The 22,825-nt window shown below is 39.5% G+C and overlaps 1 protein-coding gene across 1 annotated transcript in view; it reads left to right on the top strand.

Annotated features, from left to right (window-relative positions):
• The window catches only part of vstm2a (V-set and transmembrane domain containing 2A), an 86,625-nt gene that overhangs the window by 2,562 nt on the left and 61,238 nt on the right, over positions 1–22,825 (top strand). The gene's annotated exons all lie outside the window — the stretch shown is intronic.

Raw genomic sequence — 22,825 nt, 5'->3', positions numbered from 1 at the left:
GTTGCAGGTATATGGCTGCATGGGAAGGGTTTGTCTGTGTTGAAGTGACAGGCATCAAATGAGAGAAAAAACGAGGTGTGTGTGTGAGTGTGTGTGAGTGTGATGGCTGATATCGCGAGGCTTTAATTATTGTTCCATTGTTGCTCAGCTCTCATTGCGGCTTTGATGTCTGTTTGATCCCATGTGACTTTTCGGATGTGGTGCTGAAGTGGCCTATTGATGCAGACATCACATCGTTGCCCACAGTTCTTATCACGGAAGGCTGTTAAACATGAAAGCTGCTGCTCTGCGTCCCTGTGTGTGTGTGTGTGTGTGTGTGGCTTGGGAACCAGCTGGTGCCCTGGAAATTTAGAGGAAATGACCACAATGCCTTGGAAAGTAAAAATGTGTTTTCAAAAGACGCTGGAGAGGTACGAGTTGAACAGATGACTCAAACAAGAGGACGGTGGAAGAAATCAGAGTGGACTCCCCAGTAAAAGTCATGTGTGGGTGTGCCGATGACTTCCTCTCTCAATGACCCAGGGTCACTTATCAACTTTGCAAGTATTCTAGTTTGAAACTGCAACCGCATGATTCCAGTTGTGTCTGTTCTTATGCTCTGTGCCAATTTAAAAAATGCAATACATTAATGTTCGAATTAATTCACATCATTCACTTCTAAGTCTTGCATCAGAATAACGTAGTTTGCGTTGTGGTGGTATGTAGTTTTAAATGCACAGTTTGTGATTTCTGCTGATATGAGTCTCTTAATCAAACACTAACAAAAGCGTTAAAAGGGATCATGGGAATCGTTGTCTTTCCACGTTCTTTTGTGTTGCCATGTGCGTTTGTATTTTATGGGGAGATTCCGCAACAGAATGTGCAGTCGTCGAGATCATTGGTGAAAAATACACACAATGAAATGAAATTACATTTTATTGGGGCAAAATGCAAGTGAAGTGGTCCGTGACCTTTTTAGCACTAGTGAATGCTTTGGAAATGTTTTAGTCTGATTGTTTTTAGGTCATTTAATGCAGAAATAATACATAATATATCTTTGACATTGAATTGAAAAAAAAAATAAAAAATCTCTATGTTATGTGAAAATATATATATTTAACCCAAGTTTAGCCCTGTTTTCATTCCCTTACATCATGAACAAACAAACAAACAAACAACCTAACCCTTATCCACACAGAGAGAACACAACATCTGGTATGCAGTGCACAGAAGACGAAATACATCAACCAGCAAATAAACATAGGAACAGGATAATAATCATAATTGATTTTGTCTTCCCACAAACTGTTTGGCTTTATTTCATACCTAGATCCATAGTCAGTGTCAGCAGAATTCCGCATATAACGTAAATGTTATTCATAGGTAATTATCATTTTATTTCATTAGAATATTATAATTAATATGTAATATGCACAACTCGACATATTATGCATTAGTCAGTGTTGTTGTTATAGAAAAATAAAGAGTGAGACAGGCCCACACGATTAGTAAAAACATGGATTCTATCTAAAGGACAATCATTTATCCCCCAACTTCACATCGGCTGTGGTCAGTGTCCACTCGTCCGTATGTCTGTAGCCTACATTCTTCTCATGTGGCATAAATGTTTAGGCTCAACGGATAAGGATTTGGTCATTAAACGTCAAGGTCGCTGTGACCTTACAGACATACTGAAACAGAGTTCCAAACCTGGTCCTAATCCACTCACCAACCAACTGAAAAGATCGCGTAAAACGAGAGGCAGGACGAACAAGGGTTTATTGTTTACTCTGATAACCTTTGGCGGGGCGTCCATTTAGGCTGCCACACCGACATACTTCCATGTAATGGATATGCACTCCCTGGCAACACACGAGGCCAATGACAGAAACCTTCTTTTACTTTTCTTAAATGTGCATCAATATTTGTGTCTTCTAACAAACGGACTTGAGGATCTAATGGGAGACGCCGTCCTGCAATCTTGTGTTATGATGTCAAAAACTGGGCCAGAATGTATTGCTGTATTTGGATAGTTTTGCATTGTTGTGTAACGTATACATCACCAAGTGCAGTGCAGGGATGAGCCATCGTCTATATCCCATGAAGCACAGGCTGGATATCTCAGGTTTATATTTATGCAACGTCTGTGGTGTGATGGAAACACTTATAACGGCTCAGTCCGTATCTGCAGTGAATTGTGGCACAAACACATTTTTGACCACGCCTCAAGAATGTACGGGCAGATTTGAAACCTATTTTGGATAAAGGTCATCACTGCAGCGGTCAAATTGACCCCAAGTCCACTGTTACTGCTCAGTCGGTCACTGACTCGCAGACTGTTGTGTCTTAAGTTAGTCAGGAAGTAAACTGCTGTGTCAGGAGTCTTTATTCCAACCCATTAGTATTCATGAGTCAGTGATAACCACTCCACCATGAGCTACTGCCATCTTTAATCTTTAATTTCAAGCCAAATTTCAGTCCGGGCTGAATGAATGAAGGCATTATTAATGGTGAGATTACAGAGCATCGTTTCCATGTACAAAAGCAATGAGAATCTTCTCCAACTTCAAAACCTGTGATCAAACTTCAGGACAATGTAATTTCATACCAAAGTGTATATAACTCTATAAATACTTACTTACAATACATTTATTGTGCATAAAAAGCCCTAGTGTTTGTCAAAGTAATTTGCTGCAGCAGTGCTTTGCTTTGACAAGGAATTTTCTTGCATCTTCAGATAAATCGAATAACAACAGCATGACGCCAGACAGCGGATGAAAGCAAATTATTATTATTTTTTTTCCCCAACAGTACTATAATGATTTATTCTGAAACAAATCATGAGAAACAATGAGAGAATATATACGACTTAATTTGTGCATATAATATTGACTATAAAACAGACAGCACTTCCTGTTCTGCCACTGTTTTTGGTGACAAACCCTGTGTGTAGCATGTTTATTGTTGCCAATATTGCCATATTGTTGCCAATCTGATCTCAAATTTGACAGATGATATTCACAATTACCAATTACACTGAACATGACAATCATCATGTGTTTTTGATGTTTTCTTGTCACCAAGATACCAAAGTGAGAGTTTACCTCGGTCTGGCTCTCCATGCACGTGTACTGCCCTGGAACATGTGTTATCAAAGCATTCGGGAATTAATGATACAATATGCAAACACTTGCATTGTCCTTCAACATAAACAACACTATTTGTGAATAATTGGAAAACAATTGTTGAGTAGGTGTTGCAGGGACATATGTGTGCGCCTGCTGATCTGCTGTGAACAGGAAAACTCACCAAATGTGTGAGGAAACAAAAGCTGCTGTTTGGTAACAGCTTTCACAACAAGATGTAAATGTCTCTCCACTTGGATTGCAGATGACATGCTGCCAGATTAGAATCGCACTGAAACACAGACAGATGGAAACTAAAACACCAACACCTCCATGACAAAGAGGAGTGGTGGCACTGACGGGGGTTCGCCACACGTGTGATGCTGTTGATTCCACTCAGAGGAGCAAAAAACACGCGGCATGGGTGGGGACGGGGAGTTCGGCTGTTACAGAACGTGAGCAGATTGCCGTGGCGGTGCTGGGTCATCCGTCTGTGTGGCGTTCTGGATGCGAATTGACGCGGTGCAGGCTGTGATGACACTGTGCAATTTTTGGGCCTACTTTTTTTTTGGACGATTTCTGATTAAAATACCAACGTTTCGCCAAGAGAAACACAGATTATAATCTCGTGGACATTACATTACATTACATTACATGTCATTTAGCAGACGCTTTTATCCAAAGCGACTTACAAAAGTGCATTTAAACATTTGGGTACAAATAAGAGCTAGAAGTAAGTAAGAGCTGGACCATAAATGTATGTATTTCAGGATGGATTTGAGGGGGAAGTAGCTTATTTAAGGGCTTATGTAGCATCCCTGTCGTTTTAGGAGGCCCGCGTGTCACAGCAGAGATATCGTTTTGTTTCTGAAAGCCAGCTGTCTGAGACGGCAGTAATGAACTGGATGAGGACTAAGAGGTGTGGAGTGTCACGCTGATGCAGCACAGGCTTGTGTCTGCAGACCACTTGAAATGATAGCTCTTGCGAAGGCATCATTTCAGCGTCGCTCCTCACAATATTGGATCACCAGCTGTGTCTGATCATCGTTTTAACGTGGTATCTAAAGAGATTTGACTGACCACTGCTCAGTGTTACATGTAGAAAGTGTAGACGTGTCGATGGCGACACACACACACACACACACACACACACGCCATGATTTCCCTGCTTCTCATCCTTTCATTGTAGTTTAATCAATTCTCAGGAGGTGACTGGGGGTGAACAACTTGGCAGAAATATGTAATTGCTATTTTTTTCTGACAGATTTTGTGATTAATGTGAAAGCATAAACAAAGTGTGGTAGGATGTAGTGACGACTATCTGTGAACTTACATTTTGGAACCAACATCACAGATATAAGGACTATTTCCAAGGTAATGAAAGTACAATCATTCGTTTTTAGGTTATAATTAAATTAATGGAAAGTAAAATAAAATGTCATATTCAATTTTTTGATAGATAAATAATACGCACTGGACCTTTAACTATATTCCAGTGCACATTTAAGATTGTAAAGATTTGTCATATTGCAATTTCCTAATTGTGTTGTTTCATTTTGCGATTTGAAAATGATTTATTGTGTAGCCCAAGTAATCACATTTCAAATCTATTAAAATGAATAGTGTTGGAATCTCATTAAAATATGTAACTGAAAATAAAATTGTAATATTCCGGAAGAATCAAATTAGATAAAGAAACACATGCCTCAAAGCAGCCTTGTAATGCTGAAAATAAAAATAAAAAAATATTATAAATAAACAGTTCAGTGTCAGTTTTGCTGATTTATCAAAAAAGTATATATATATATAAGTATATATTATGATATATCATAAAAGTATAAGTATAGTTCATATAAGATTACAAATGATTGTAATATAGACATTATTTATTTTGAAATATATAAGCAGTATATGTTATTATATAAGCATTTATTTTCCACTGTATTAAAAATTGTGTGACCACTGCAGCTCAGATCCTGAGTTTTCAGCAGTCATCATCAGACAACTGTCTTTCAAAAGGTTTTTACTTATAACATACTTAGTTGTACATAATATAAACTCAACGAATAAACAAAATGCAGGTTATTTTAAAGGACATAAAAAAAACTATACTATTATGCAAATTCATGCCTTTTCCACTGAAGGATGAAAAAGATTCAGTGTCCTTTTTTCAGTCCTTAGCAGACAATCATTTACTCTTTCATTTCATATCAAAAATAAAAAATATATTGAAAGTACTTGTGGATAACCCTCCTGTACCCCGTGTCAAAGCTGTTTACAGCAACATTTCCCCCATTTTAATTAAAGTTCATACACAGTACATGCAGCACAGTCTCCAGGCTCTGATCTCATTACTCCCCACAAGCACAAGAACAAGAACAAGAAAGTCCAGGTTCAGCACTGCAGCGTCTCCCCGGGGGACGGGGGACCACAGGTGCCAGTGGCTGACAAATAAACGCACATTTCTTTATGCATGTATAAAAAAGCTTTGCAAAGTACATCACGTGGTCTAATAATGCTTTGTGGACATTTACATACGTTGTTACCAAATGTGCTTTATTAGCTTTGTTACCATTTAGGGGTCAAAGGAAGAAGGGAAACGAGGGAAACTAAAATAACAGCAAAGTCAATCAGCTTGGCTCGAGCTGCTTAAAGTGTTCCAGAAGCTTTTCTTCTCATTAATGCAACGCTCATTCATCATTGTCTCCTGCTTTATCCTCAACGTGAGGGTCATGGAGCCAAATCCCAGCTCACAGTGGTGAACCGCCATTCATTCGAACATTCGCACATTCACACGGTTCATTTAGAGCAGGGGTGTCAAACTCATTTTTGTTCAGGGGCCACATACAGCACAATTTGACCTCAAGTGGGCCGGACCAGTAAAAATAGTAAAATAATGGCATAATAATCTATGAACAACAAGAACTCCTTGCTTTTTTTCTCCTTTGTTTTACATTTAATGGATATTTTTACAAAACATGACATTTCTTGAGAAATATAAGTGCAATTTCAACAATATCGTGCCTAAATGTACTATTTACACATCACACTGGATCTAAAATGGCACAAACATTTAGTCACAGGTATCTGGAAGAGAAAAATATTGTATTTGACATTAGGTTTAGATTGTAATCGTAGTGTGAAATTTTAACAATTCATCATGTGGGCCGGATTGGACCCTCTGGCGGCCCGGATCTGGCCCCCGGGCCGTATGTTTGACACCCCTGATTTAGAGAGTCCGACTAACCTCTGCGTGCGTTTGGACTCGTTTCCACAGAGCTCTGTGGACCATATTTTGTAAAACTCGCTTTATTTTTTTCTATTTTGATCTCAGTTTACATTGAAAAGGGTTTATTTTTGCAGAAGATTTAGAATTTAGAACAGACCATGGGGACTTTGTTTCACTGGAATTTAGCATACAAACGAACTATAGCTGTTTAACTCACTTCAGTTTGACATTGTCAGTCGTCAAACTTTGTCATTTTACGTTGAAAATACATTTTTGTTGTCCATAATTATTTATTTGTAAATATCAATATATATTGATTGTACTATAGATTATCAAAATGATGTGTTGTAACCACCAACCGATATTCTCATCTCCCCTAAGGCCTCAGGTTCTTTGTCTCGAATAAAATTGATCTGTAAACCATTGCTATATACAATATGTCACATATAAGGTTATTATACCAGATATATGCATATATATACTGTATATACATATATGGATCTATATATCCATATGATCTGCTGTGGGGTCAATTAAGGGAGAAGCCAAAAGAACAAGTCTAACATATATGAAATACCCACAGGATTGTTTGTACCGTATTTGTATCAGAGTTGCAGTGTAAATATTCACACTGACATGCCACAGAGGTGCAAAAACCTTGCATTTGCATAAGGGTTATTTAAATGATCTTTTTTTTTTTATGATGGTTTCTGCTTATATATGTGCAGACAAAGAGACCAAACGCTGTAAATCACTTCACGTGGGGAGACACGCTGTGCCAGATCAGCTGATGTAACAATCTGTGGTTTCTCTTGTAATATCACACAAAGAAGTCAGAGGTGAAAAGATAATGTTATTTCTGTGGCGCAGGTAATAAATACAAAAAACAGTTCATAAGAATATCTGGAGGCTGTGAGTTCCTGCTCTGACCTCCATCATAGATCTACAAAGCCTACAGATGGAGCAGAACACAGCCTCCTGGGTAATTGTGATAACTGAGAGGTGTGTCACACATGGTGGACTACGAGCCTCATTTCCATGAATTTCAATTTGAAAAACAAATGCATTAGTGATTTCCTCTTTTCGGGTTTTAAACTCCAAAGCCCTCTCATGCTGAAGAGGTGGATTGGATCCGTCTCTGGGATTGATCTCACTCTTTTTTTATCCCACTAATCCTGCCACTGTTGTTTGACATAAGATCAATTTATTGAGGGAATCTTTACGTCCCTGTCCAGTTGTAATTGTGTTTGCAGTGGGATTGTCTCCGGGCGATTTAAGGGGGTAAAAGAAAAGCTGAGCTAAATGTGCAAAGGGAGCTGTTTTTTCTTTATATGAACAAATACATGGTCACACAGTTTGATATCAGTTTCTGTGAGGGAAGAAGAATCTAAGAGAGGATACACCAGGCTTGTCCTGAGGATGTGGTGAATGAGGGGGCTTTTGAAAAGTGAAAGCAAATGAAGAGCTCTATCTTCGATCTCCAGCTTCCGAAAGTCTAAATAGCAACGTTTAACATTTTAAGAGTTAAATACATAATGAGAGCACTTAGAACTGCACAGAGAACAAAGCAAGAGCACTAAATATAGTTCAAATTGCTCAATTATTTCATGGCAAAATCAGCAGAGGGAATGTTTCATTTGAACACACACACATCCGTTCATCTGAGAGTGGGCATATGAAATAGATTGTCTCCCATTATAACCATCAAGTTGTTTAATATGGTGGAAGCCCATGGACGAGCAGAAGGGCAAAGTGTGAGAGAGTGAGCGTCAGAACTCACTATCACTACTTTACAAATAAAACTATGAACTAAATCTAATTCATCTTCTAATATGGAGGTTGGGGGGTTGTGTGTGTATCTCTTATAAATGCATTCATTGCTTCTGATGGTCATTTTTTGCAAAGTAAGAAAGTTAAATCAACCTCTCAAACTTCCACAAAGTGAGGATCAGCGATTGTATTTGTTGAGTATGGTGGCTGAGACGTGATCTGCATTAATTATGCTCAGTTTTGGAAAGTTGTTAAAAAATGGGCCAGATTATACCGATCACTGGAGGAAGGTTATGCCCCCTGGTGGCACCGGGTCAGGGTTACCCCTGCGCAGTATGATTTACGAAAGCTGGATCATCAAGGGCACAGAGAGTCAGAGATAATTCTGCAGACTCAAGGCAGATGTGCGCTGTTTAAATATTCATACTGCATTTCTTTCCTCAAATACTGCCTGGAGTGTGCGAGTGGCTGTGGAGGCTGCTGGACTCATCTGACCCAGGCCATGTTAAAATGTGCTGTGATTTTTTTTTTTTTTTTTTTTTTTTTTTTTTAAAAAAAAAAAAAAAAAAAAAAGCTATGCAGACGTGATGCAAGGTTTTCCTTGGCTGGGATCAGCTCAGGCCTGTGGTCAGAATACAAATGACCATTACATAAGAGCAGTAACATCCACCACTGCACTTTGACCAAAATGCACTCAAGCCACAGCAAGCCTTTACCTCTCCTAACAAGTGAGTTTATAAATCCAGTGGGTGTAACAGCATGGAAGCATAAAATCCATTGGCTGCCGTGCTCTCTGAGTGACCTTACTGTCTGCCTCCCCGCCCCTCCATCAGTGCACGGCTGCGGCTCGAGCGGCCTCCGCTGCCGACAGTCACCCGCTCATAAAATATAGCAGGAGTCAATACGACGCACCAGGCGCAGTCTTAGAAAACTGGCCCCATCAGCTGCCGTCGCCCCGCACACGTCTGTAATGATTGTAATGGCTTGCAAATGCAGTCTCAGCGTGTGTGTGTGTGTGAGAGAGAGAGTGCGTGCACCGACAGAAGACAGAGGCTTCATTTTCAGTCAGTGGACGGTGCTCTGCTCAGTCAGGCTCCACTATCAGCCTCGGGAAGAAGGCTCCCTTTGAAATCAGTGGGAGCTGCATCACCGCGGTTGCCCCGCGTGTCCGGTGCAGCCGCCTGCAAAGGCGCCACTTTCTTACCATTTCCCTTCAGTTTGAATCAACCTGAATATTCATAATGTGAAACGAGTACATGATCAAATCACATAGCGTCACTTCCCCGAACCGCTTTGAGTGAAGTCAAGTGCACTTTATTGATGTCGCCCAACATCACTAACACATGATGGGCTTTTACAGTCTGTGCAGCAAGCGACAGCCTCCGGGACAGACGGACGGACGTGCAGTCGGTGTCACATGTTCAGCAGATTACAACAAAAACAACAACATCAAAATACACAACGAGAGGAAAGAGAAGAAGAATGACAATTAGCATCATCTCATCCAGGGTTTGACATGCACTATCACCATCAGTGATTGGTTCCACCTTGTCATGTGACTCGCAGAAAAGGACAAGCCTTTGATGAGGGATGGACGAGGATAAGATTAACTGAGCTGTGGAATCAGAGAGAGAGAGAGAGAGAGGAAGCAAATCCCAGTGAAAACCATTGTGTGTGTGTGTGTGTGTGTTATGTTGTGTTTATGCACATGCACATTCATAACTGTCCCACCGTCTGTTTCATTTTTCACAACAGAGGATTGAAAGTGAACACGAGAGAATTATCATATTATAAGAAAAAAAAACGAAAAAGTAACAATAATAGACTATAACACATCACATACTGTACATTAAAGATCCACACCAGCATGCCTGTCGTCTGCTTTTTTTATTTTTTTTTTATTTTGTGAATAATCTGGCTGCATCATCGTTGTCATGAAGCAGGTGACACATCATCACCTTTAAATATTTACTGTTGGCTCAGTAGAAATACTGGCGTTGGTCGGTATGGATTATCTTTGTAGTGGATTACTCCACATTTCGGATGTCTGGTGTGGCGCTTCTGTTATCTGGACAGATGTGGGATTAAATACAAACATTGTGTGTTTTGCTGGTCATAACCTCAAGACTATTTTCTTTTGGACAATGGTGGAGCTCTGAGGACATTTATTTATTTATTTATTTATTTATTTGCTGTTGCTGGTATGTTTGTATACATACATGTGTGTGAATCAATGTACAATGACAGAAATGAGGTGAATGGAGCCTCACACTGGAGGTTATGGAGAGGGTTTGCGGTTGGAGGGCATTGATTTGCTCCTGATGGCAGCAGAGCGACTGTTCTGGCATGATGATTGACTGCGCTGGTGTCGCAGAGGATGACAGACGGAGCTTCGGTCAGACGGTTCCACAAATATCTGAGGGAAAAAAAGAAGTGCGCATCCATCCCTCTCTCCGTATTGATAAATCTGATTCTGAGGCCTGTTTGTTTTTCTCTCCTTTGGATATCAAAGCGCTGAAATGGCTCAGTGCTCATACAATACACACCTAATGCATTTTCACAGCTGACGGTCGTCGAGAATATAGATATTTTTTTTTTTTAAGATTCTTCTCCATTCGTCTTGTGTTTGTCTGTCAGCAGTCATAATTATATTATTATATAAGATATATAATATAATAATGTAGTAATGACCGCTAAGTATTTTGTACCCATTACTACATTATTACACACATACCTTTATATGTATACTATGTCATTGCATGTTTACATTGCCACATTTGTACTACTCTACATGTATACATGTATACTGTATGAGTACCTGGCAGTTATTACTACATTATTGCGAGAGCACTGAGCAGTGTATGTTCATTACATTATTAGATGTTTACTACTGCTAATAGATATTACAAAATGTGAATAATAGGAAAGATTGGATGATTCTATTTAAATCATAATTAAAAAAAAAAATACAAGTTAAATAGAACAATAACACAAATACTGCGTAAATACTGCAACCCTGTGATTGCACTGCAGACAATATTGCAGTATACGTCCCATTGTCAGTCCACCGTATCTATGAACTTGGTCTGTATTTTGATGTCATCCACACAATTGTAAAGGTTTTGTGTCCCGCATGGTTGTCATGGTGCCATGTTTACATAGTCGGGTAGATAAACACCAAGAACACCGTCACAACACCTGGCGTGGAAGAATAAATAATGCTGCCTTATTATTTCTGACACACTGTGAGAGCCATATTGCTTTCCCTGCTCTGAATTCTCATTCCTAAAGAGCCGACAAGACCCCTGATGTGCTGGGAACTTTAAATCGCTGCATTGTTGGATCCACGGGAGCTTCACCGTGTCTTTCTGCATTCATGTGCTGTGGCAGAAAGAGATAATGGAGGGGAAGGAGGGGATGAGGTGATGGGCAGATGGAAAAAAAAAAAAAAAACATATGGGAGATATGATACAATAAGGATAGAGGAGAACTCAGGGGAAATATCTGGGAGAGATTGTCACATGAATGCAAAGCAAATCCTTATTTACTGTCCCCTGTGTATATACACAGCTCTGTGTAGTGGCCAGACTTTACTGTGTGTACACAACTCACAAAGCAGAGACTTGTTGTTTCACTAAAACATGAGAGACTATACCTTTATCTATACCAGGGGTGTCAAACTAATTTTTGTTCAGGGGCCACATACAGCACAATTTGATCTCAAGGGGGCCGGACCAGTAAAAATAGTAAAATAATAGCATGAACAACAAGAACCCCTTTGTTTTACACGTTTTACAAATCGTGAAATTTCTTGAGAATTATAAGCGCAATTTCAACAATATCATGCCTAAATTTACTATTTACACAGCACACTGGATCTATAAAGGCACACACATTTAGTCACGGGTACCTGGAGCATTTGACATTATGTTTAGATTAGTGTGAAAGTTTAACAAATTCATCCTGTGGGCCGATTGGACCCTCTGGCGGGCCGGTTCTGGCCCCCGGGCCGTATGTTTGACACCCCTGATCTATACCATAGCTACATTGATAAATACCCAACTCATAGTGTCCTCTTTCTCTTTGTTTTCTATCTTTTCACTCAGCATCTGTGTTTGTTTTTCCTTCGGTTCCCTCTCTGTAATATGAGTGGGGAGAGACAGGAAGTGAGAAGGTCCTCCGTGTAGATCATCATGTAAGACAATGTTCAATTTAACTTAATCAAATGCATTCATGAGCACAGGAAACATGTTTGTGTGTGTGTGTGTGTTGTTTTTTTCAAATTAAGAGCAGGGGCTGACGCACCTGTTGACGTGTCATCACACAGAACTCCTGGTGGACTGGCTTCCATTCTTTTGGACCAAATATTTGTGTCAGTAAACATTCCTGTGCCTGACTAACTCAGTGACCTGCTTTGCATACAGACTGTGTCGCTCATTATCCACCTGATTTAAAAGCTTCTCAGGCACAAAGCCTCTGGCAATTAAACTACATCTGTAGGCAAACGAAAGACTTGACACTAATGTTGCATCACTTGTTCACACATCATTCACTGTATGCACGTTGGATTTAGGGTTTTCACCTGGAAGAAAACATGGATCCTTGAACAGTATCGCTGACGTCTCCTGTGGCTAAAAAATGAATATCAAACATTCATAAACATATAAATATTACAAACATCCAGAATCCAAAAATGAAAAGATATACAACCGACACAATCATACTGGCCAATACTAATATTGATAATTCAACTTTTGCCATTTACATTACACATGGTTACAGTTTGATCTCAGGTTAAAATGACAATGCAAATCAGTGCAGCTGTTAATAATGAATGAACGAGTGAATCCTCAACGTTATTTTTTGGATTATCAGTAATCAATCAGTGTGAGTGTTGTTGTTCCATGTGTTTATTTCTCGCTTTCTTTGCTTCAAATTTGGCATAAACGCTGACTTGGATTCATGGATTCATAGATTTGGGTTTTTCAAAGGTCACGGCGGCCTCTTGAACATTAAATTCCTTTTATGCCGACATTTGTGAGTTATAAAAGTCTGGGAAAATCATTGCGGAGACTGAAGCGTCGCTGGTCAGCAGAGGCACTCGTCCGTATTCTGTCTGCTTATCGACCCATAGAATATTAAACGTGAAAGCTGTGAAAGCCAAAAACAAAGAACCGTGGAACAGAATGCTATTTCCTCGGCTCTACTTTGCAACCGTGGTCTCACACTTTCGTCACTGCGATGCTCATCAGCCACTGCTGCACTCACACACTGCGAATCCACCATATTCCTTTTGGCGCTTTAATCAGCTGCAGATAATGACCAGTGATGGCAGAAAAAGGGCTTATATGCACCTCACAGTGGGACAGGAAATTAACCGTGGATTAGGGAGATGGTTTATCTTTGCTGTCTGATAGTGAAAGCAGATTATAATGCATCGGTAACGATGGAGGTGTTGAGGTTTGCGCCGTGGAAATCAGCTTATGCACGCTGTCTATTTTCCCTCATGCGAATGTGCATGCGCTGGCTTTATTTAAATGTCTTTTTATTGCTGATATGGCAGCAAGGATTACGTTTAAAAAGGGACCTGCTGCTGCCGCCGCCTGATGTGAGGCACCGTTTTTTTGTTTTTTTTCTCCCACAGAAAAAGTGTTTAAATTAATCCAGGTAGTGGTGAAACTAATTAAAACACACACACACACACACACACACTCCTCGTCTTTTTGATTGCACACGTTATTTCCTGTGAAGTGTGACGTCATGTTTTCTCGCCTCGTCGTGAATTGACGACAGTGTTTGTTTGACAGCTCAGACAAGAAGGGGAGGTAGATTTCATATCAGCCCTTTGCTGTCACTGCTCTTACTTGACCCATCTACTCTCACCCGTTGTCACCGCAGCAGTTGTCAGACTTCGAGTCTATTGTATAACTGGAATCAGAGGCTTCTAACAAAGCCTAAAGACTTCTTGGTTGTTGGAAACATCACCAGGTTGCACTGGCTTCCTCTTCTCCACCCCTCTGTGCGGTGCGGTGTGACGCATGGGCTTCGTTTGTGTGTATTTGTGCTGTTGATCGTGGTCGTGCACATGTCCGCGCAGTCTGTGAAGGAGGTCCAAGCAGAGGCATCTCAGTGAGCCTGATCACGTACAGCAATGTAAAGCACTTCAAGACTAGAAAAATGCTATATAAATACAGATTATATTGGGTTAGGATTACGATAAACCTGACCACAGTCAGTGCATGGTTACTCTACCTGTTGACGAGACTGTCTTACTTGCAGCCACTGCCGAGCAGTGTTATCTCAACAAGGGGCAGGAGGAGGCTGACAGATTGATAACCAACACCACCTCGCTCCCTGGATGCCCCCTTGACCTGGTGGAGGTGGTGAGAGAGAGGAGAATGATAGCCAAACTCTCATCTATGATAAACCTCTCCCACCTCCTGCAGGACATCGTCACAGCATCAGAGACAGACTGAAACAGACGTAATGTGTAGACTGTAACACAAGCTCTGCTCTACGCTGACCACGTGTTCTCATCCCATTTGCAAAATAACATGCAGGCAATACTAAGAAGGCAATACTATAATCTGGATATTTTATGTATGTACTGCTTAGTCTATTATATGTATATATCTATATAGATATATATATCATTTTAATAGTCAATATTTATTAGATTACCCTCCACTGCCTTTGCTACCATACTTATCTCGTTTTATTATAATTTTTCTGACCTGATCTTATCTTATCTTATCTTATCTTATCTTATCGTCAGCCTCACTCACTTCCTCGTTGATGTCATGAATGAATAGTTCAAACACCATTACACTGATATGCGCAGTTCACACATGAACATAACTCACATTGTTTTGGTTCATGTACTTTTTCAAATACATTCTGAAGGAGACAACGTAGCCGTTATCAAAAATACATGATTAACAGTATGGCACCGTTTAATTAGAAAAGACAAATATTAATAGAATGTCACTGATGATAAACATAGGCAAGTTAATAAATCAGTGCTCAATGTGGGTGGATTTCCACTTGACACCTGAGTAATAGTGTGGGCTCTTAATGCACTCAAAAAAAGAAAATTGTTGAAAATATATGTAAATTTTACACCATTTGATTTGTATTTATTTATTCTATTTCTATTCTGACTGACTTCACAGCTGCCTTCATACTTATGTAAATACAGTTGTTTTATATTTATATCTGGTTCTTTTCTTTATATTTTTTTTTATTCTTACAAAAAGCCCTCTTCTGTTTGTCTCTTGTAAATGTGTACAACTGCTCTATGTGCGTTTTTTTAAATTGCCCCTCCAGGACAAATAACAAGTTCTTTGAATTGAAGTTTGAATTTAATTCTTTTTTTTTTACTGGTTGGGATCTTGCTTTGACTGAAGGCTTTTCTATGTGGAGTGGGTTTTTCTGCAAGCGCTCCAGCTTCATCCAACAGTCCAAAAACAGATTGGGGACAAGCTTAATTGCACACTTAATTGACCGTAGATATGAGTGTAGACTGGAGACCTGTCCAGTGCGTGACCCCGCCTTTCACCCTATGTCAGCTGACATTGGCTCCAGCCCCGGCCTCCACAGGCATTCGCCTCATTCACTGCGTTGCCCTGTTGACGCCATCCGTCAGCTGCACGTGGAGGATCACACACAAACGTTTACATTCAACAGATTATGATGAATCATTTGATATGAAATTAGTTATAGTTATAGTGTTGGGGGAAACAATACAATTGGTTATAAAAAAAATGTAATTCAAATGAATGACAAACATTTAATGTCACCAGTGTGTGAAGTGGGAAACAAAAAACAATGGTACTGTCCTTATAAAAGAGGCGTGTCTATTGTTCAGTTCATGAAAGAAACCAGAATATGTTGCTGATGTTCACAACATGTATTGTTCTGAATATTTAGTCCATTTTGAAATAACTAAAAACGTCTTACACATTTCATCAACGGATAAATGTCTTTTAGCTGAACACGTATTTTGAGAAACCCATGAGTTGCACAAATGTGTCACTTTTCTTTAAAAATAAATATCCTCGTTTCCAGTGTGTCTGTTTACCATCTGCTTTTTTTTTTCCACAAGTGTAGCTTTGAAACTGGTAAATAATTATGTTTAATTCAGAGAACAACGCAATATTTGATTACTTGTCTTTGGCTTTTCAAAAGACACCATAAATCCTTATAAATCCTTATACTTTTACTTTTGGCGGATAATTCTACTGTCAGCACCGGTCAGTATATTAATAAGTAATATTATACTATAATAAACAACCTTAAACCTCTGGATTCCTGAAATTTCAAGGAAATAATTAAAGACATGATTAACCTTGGCTTGGACTATCTTAATTTTCATATATACATATATATGTATATATATATATACATATATATGTATATATATTTTTTTTTTTTAATTTTTTTTTAATTTTTAATGATACATAAAGTCATCACATAAAAGAGACCTTCTTCAGTGAATGTGGTCAATGTCTTAACAGTAAGAAAATCAATGAGTTGACTGTCGATTTCCTGTGGGTTGTGTATTCTGTCATTAAGTCATTAAGTCTGTGTTGTTTTATTTTAAAGTTAGGAGCATTTCATAGTAATGCAGTGCAAGCTTTCTTAATCAGTGCCTTTACTGTGATCACGACACAGCACTGAAAAAAATATGCTAATTTGATATTAATGTGATGGATGGAACGAGTTTAAAGTCTGCAGACTGATGCTTCAAATGAACTTGTAAATGAACAGAAGTCAGAGGCGTTCACTTTAAGGAAACATACCGGATATATATTCAAAACGTAAAACTACAGTTGATAAATGACACGTCTTTTTTTGTTTTTTCAGTGTCATTTCTGACCACTTGTTATGCAGCAGGGTAAAGCCCTAATGAGTGCCTTCATGTTTGTATTTCACGCACGCAGCAGATGATGCGCATGCATATCAACGAGCCTGCCACAATTGAGTGGCCTCACACTTTTCCACAGTGATCAGTAGTTAAAGGTGTTTTTTCCCATCAGGAAACGTGACAATGTGTCATAATTATAAATGATCTGCGTTTCCAAGTAAAACGGAGGGAAAGGCCTTTCACTCAGGTCTTCTAATGTATTTTGCATTTCTTTTTAAAACTGTTGTGAAGTGCCACACACACACACACACACACACACAAAAACAGGAGAAAGCAGAGAAGGAAACGTGTTCAAATAACATTGTGGTGCTGAAAAACAACAAACACTCCAATCTAAAGATCACAAAGACATAAAGTTAGCCTAACCGTCCATAAAAACACACCGACGCGTCGTCATAACACCACACAACTCCAGCAGCAGATCTCCCCTCTCTTGGGTCGGAATTTGTCGTCTGCCTCTTGGCCGACATCTCGTCACAACCGCCTCCTCGCTCGTCGTCACCTGAAATGCTGGTGAACTCTACATGACCCGTGGTTATACGTCATGCACACATGGGAACCACATTATTTGTGAAAGGTAAATGAGAATGCAGTTTCGCTGTGTGGGAACATATGTTGTGCTTGACAGGAAGCTGTAAGTTGAAGTTGGAGGGCGGGGCGACGAGTAAAGAGGACATCGGGACAGAATTATTGCTTTTGTATAATGGCAGCAGCAGGTTATCGTCGATCTGTCTCATTTTCCACGACTCATGGCCCAGATTGCTTTCCTTTTGGATCTAATGCAGTGGACTTTTATTGGCCTTTGGATTCATTTCTCTTATGGTTTGAAGTTCTCCTACTATTTTTCTTTTTATATAGATCAGGGGTGTCAAACTCATTTTTGTTCAATTTGATCTCAAGGGGGCCGCACCAGTAAAAATAGTAAAATAATAGCATGAACAACAAGAACCCCTTTGTTTTTTCTCCTTTGTTTTACATTTAATGAAGGATCATTTTACAAAACATGACATTTCTTGAGAAATATAAGTGCAATATCAACAATATCATGCCTAAATGTACTATTTACACAGCACACTGGATCTATAAAGGCACAAACATTTAGTCACAGATATCTGGAGCATTTGACATTACGTTTAGATTAGTGTGAAATTTTAACAAATTCATCCTGTGGGCCAGATTGGACCCTCTGGCGGGCCGGTTCTGGCCCCCGGGCCGTATGTTTGACACCCCTGACATAGATGATTACATGTGTGTCGTAAAAATAAATTTCTCTTTTTCCCCCGTCATTCCCTATTGTTGAGATTGAAACCATATTGTATCAATACCTCATATTTACATCCAATCAACTGCAGATCACATTAAAAACAGGTCTGAACTCAAACCAGCTTTGGACGTGGGAACATCTTAAGTTTTACTGAACCAACAATGCAGACACAGGAGGCAAAGTTAAGCTTAAGAATTTAAAAACAAAAGATGAAAACAAACATTTCATTTTTTTATTATTACCCAACAATACAAACATAGTTTTCTTACCACCATGATGTCAGTGTGTATTTAAAATAAGTTCGGGAAACCAGGTTTTATCATGAGAGGTCAAAGGAGATGCATCTAGGACAGGTGCCAGTTGTGATTTCTCCTAGTTACATCAACATGAAATCTATGAAACTATGAGATTGCTGTGAAACATTATAAATAAAAGTGATCTTCTACAAAACTGTTTCGCCTTTACCTGAAATAGTCAGAAACACAGAAAAGCTACAACAATGTGGTAAAAACACTTCAAAAAAGGGAAGAAGAAAGATCATCACACTCTACTCTTTCTACAAATATGTCAACTGAATGCTGCTTTTGGAAATTCTACAAAAACGGCGCGTCACCAAATTGCAATGACAAGATGAAGTCGTTGCAGATAATGAAGAGTAACAGGGTGAGATTAAACGACGGAGGGAGTCTGTTCAGAAATGAGCTGCTGTCAGCCTCTATTGCGTGTCCAGTTACGTCTACACTGTCTGCGCTGTAGGGAAGTAACACAAGACAAATGCATGGAAAGCATCTGAGAACACATCATGAGTCGACATACACGTTTTATTTCAATTCCCATTCACTATAAAGTACAGACTGTTGTTTCTTATCTTTTAATAACACTTTTCTGTGTCCCACACTGATATTACAATCTTGACTTTCCCCTTTTTTAATCCACGTGGCCGTTAACAACACACACTTAATAACTGAATAGATCTTTTCAAAAATATTACATTTTTGATACTTTATTAATCCCCTTAGGGAAATGAGTCTCTGCATTTTGACCCATCCTAGAATTAGGAGCAGTGGGAGTAATGGGGGTTGGGTACCTTGGCCGGGTGGGGGATTTGAACCGGCAACCAAGTCAAGTTCCCTTTCCACTTGGCCACAGGCTAAACATACGAAAGGAGCATGCTTTGGCATTCGAGTGGATTCCAAACAGCATAAGATTAAGACACAATACGATTAAAGAACCGGGATCAATGAAAATCAAGAAAAAACAATATAATATTTGAAAAAAGATAATAATAATAAACTATACAAAAGTTTAAAACAATCTGTATACTGTATGTACAGTACATTACAGATGTGCAGGATGTAATTTGATACTGTGTGGATTATTTTATGTAATTCAGGGATAATTAATCCTATTGCTTTTGTTTTATTATTATTTATTATGATATCCAAACCATGCTTTGGATCAGTATAGGACTGATACGACACCAAGTATCACATCGGCTCATCTCTTAATTATAAATGCTCCTGTAGCTCCCAGGAAGAGTAGCTAATGTTATACATTACGGTGGTTAATCAGGATCTTAATGAATGAATGAATCCACAGAAGGGGAGAATAAAACAAATGTGTGATTAGAAAAAACAATTCTTGAGACAAAGTCTCGGAAAAAAGTCATGGAGGTCAGAGAGTCACTTCAGTGTCTGGAGTGTCGCGTTAATGAAGTAACGTGAGAAATGACACGTGTGAGGCCTGTTGCTCGTGTGTGATGTCAGTGGCAAGACCTGCAGCCCTTCATTAAAATGACCCCACTGTAAAATGAGAAGTGACTTAAGATACGGGGGGAGTGAGACCTCCTCAGGCACTAACAACCCTGATGCTGATGGACAGGAAACCAGGACCACTGCTTGTGTTCGTCTGTGAGACAGTTGCTCATTTTAACTTACGTTCATAGAAGTCTGAGCTCATTTTACATGGAGAGCCCCAAATTATGTAGATCTTTTCTTTCCACGGTGGAGGAGAGGATTTAGTTTCCATTGTAATATTGTACATCGGCAGGGATTTTCTGACATTGTTCAAGTGAAAAACTTCATAAAATAAGAAATGACAAAACATTGCAAATATAAGATTATTGGCGCCTTACACAGGTGAGAATGTTAGGACACAATTAACTTCAAAAGAGAAGGCAAGAGACGAGTAAATGTCATTTGTTCTATTCACTTATTAAAAAGGTATAGTAAGTGATGCTGCAGTGACTGATCAGCACTGATAAGTCTAACTGGTTGCAATGATGTGACTGATAAGTTTGTTTGGAACAATCTGCACACAACACCGACAACAGAAGGTTCATATTCTTGTTTCATTTTCCAGAACTCTGCGATCAGCATCCAGTTCTGCTTCAAGTGACTGGACGTGTCGGACGTTCCCCGGACATTCACCACTGAATGTAAATACTGTGTGTCAGTGACATCAACCCTAAACTCAATGTGCATTTCACTGCACATCAAATACTGCACAGCGTATTTGCCTCAGCAGCCAAAGTGTGATGAGAGCATGAGCACGGTTTCCCCTGTAGGTGAAGCAGAAAGACTGACACGTAGGCTGTGAATAAATTGACTGGTTGACCTTTTCACAGCCCTACAGCTCCCACACATGATGAGTTTTCTTTTCTTTGTTGTTGTCAGAGATTCTCATTTATTTCTTATTTATCACCTGACTGATCACCTAGAGGAGAGTTGACATTTCGATGGGTATTTCAGACATTGCTCTATCACTGCTATCCAAAAAATAAAAATGACTTGTCATCCCTTTACAAACTGCAAATGCCTGCTGGCCCCCACTGAATGTTTGGTAATAATTTCAGGGACTTTCAAGAATGATTGATTTGAATCCAAATCGCAACGGAAGTTACTACAGAATTCATGAATCCACTTAACTAATAAAAAAAAAAAAGACAATGTATTATCAGCAATGCAGTTCCCTGAATTTGTGTGTGGGGAAAAGTTGCATTTGTCTGGATGATGGAGATTTCAGAGCTTATTTCAGAGTGGACCTGTTTGATCCCAGTATCAAAAACCTCTCTGAAAGTGTTTGCTAACTTCAAAAAAGTTGCGATGCCTTTAAAATTGTGTATTTTATGTGCACCAAAGATGCTGCATGTGAACAGCCCCCTCCACACTAATACGAACTTGGTCTAAACTTAGGTACGGTCCTGAATATAGGCTAAAACAGGGGTGTCAAACATACGGCCCAGGGGCCAGAACCGGCCCGCCAGAGGGTCCAATCCGGCCCACAGGATGAATTTGTTAAAATTTCACACTAATCTAAACGTAATGTCAAATGCTCCAGATATCTGTGACAAAATGTTTGTGCCTTTATAGATCCAGTGTGCTGTGTAAATAGTACATTTAGGCATGATATTGTTGATATTGCACTTATATTTCTCAAGAAATGTCATGTTTTGTAAAATTATCCTTCATTAAATGTAAAACAAAGGAGAAAAAACAAAGCAGTTCTTGTTGTTCATAGGTTATTGTTCTATTATTTTGCTATTTTTACTGGTCCGGCCCCCTTGAGATCAAATTGTGCTGTATGTGGCCCCTGAACAAAAATGAGTTTGACACCCCTGGGCTAAAATAAACGTTTTATTGCTTAGTGTCGTCTCCCTCTGTGCTGCTTAATCCCCAAAATTCCAAGAGAGTTTACCAAGGACGTGACCTCAGTGTCCTAAATAGTAGCTGGCTTATTTTGGTTGACTAGAAGGGCTTGTCAGATGTTAGCCTTCAAAAGAGTAGAGGGGATAATGTCATTTTGAAAGATTTATTGGAGATCATTTTCAGCTTTGAGCAGCTGCAGTGCTCAGTGAAGCAAAATATTATATGTGTCAGAATGAACAAATGCAACCAAAAATCATTTGCAGCCGTAAGGTACCTCGAGAAGTAGAGGAGCCTTTGCGCATTAGAGAGGTGGAAGTAGATAAAAAGCTCTGTCAGCGGTGACGCGCGGCTGACACTGACGTGCTGGAGTTTGACGGCAAAAGAGACAGCTGCTGACTGACAGGGAGCCGGAACACTCAGGTAATGATAGGTTTAGAAAAAGTTAGAAAAATACCAGACGGGGGATTATTTGAGGCTGAAAGATGGCGAGGTAAGAACGTTATTGAGGAAAATGGCCGGAAACAGGAAAGGTCGATGCATTGCGTGTGTGATAGTGCGGCTGTGTACAGTATCTACTCCATGGCAGGCATTTAAAGACAGATGAGGGAGAAAGGGAGTGAGTGCAGGAAGAGAGAGAGGGAGAGAGAGAGAAATGGGGCTCCACTAGGCATCCTATATCCAGGGATAATAGAGCTGTCACAGTGTTTTGACTCAGAGCATTGATTCAGCCTTTAATTGCTTTAGGCTTCCGCTAGCTGGATAGCAGTCTGAGGATACTAAATGTAATGTATTGTTGCACTGGAGCAGTTATGACACTGATCACACGCTGATATGTGCTCATGTGTTGTCGGTGCCAATAATCCTTTCATCGATCGGGGGCCGCCA

The sequence above is a fragment of the Solea senegalensis genome, linkage group LG1 (assembly GCF_019176455.1).
Source record: "Solea senegalensis isolate Sse05_10M linkage group LG1, IFAPA_SoseM_1, whole genome shotgun sequence".
In the NCBI taxonomy this organism is placed as follows: Eukaryota; Metazoa; Chordata; class Actinopteri; order Pleuronectiformes; family Soleidae; genus Solea; species Solea senegalensis.
This window is presented reverse-complemented; position numbering and strand designations above follow the sequence as displayed.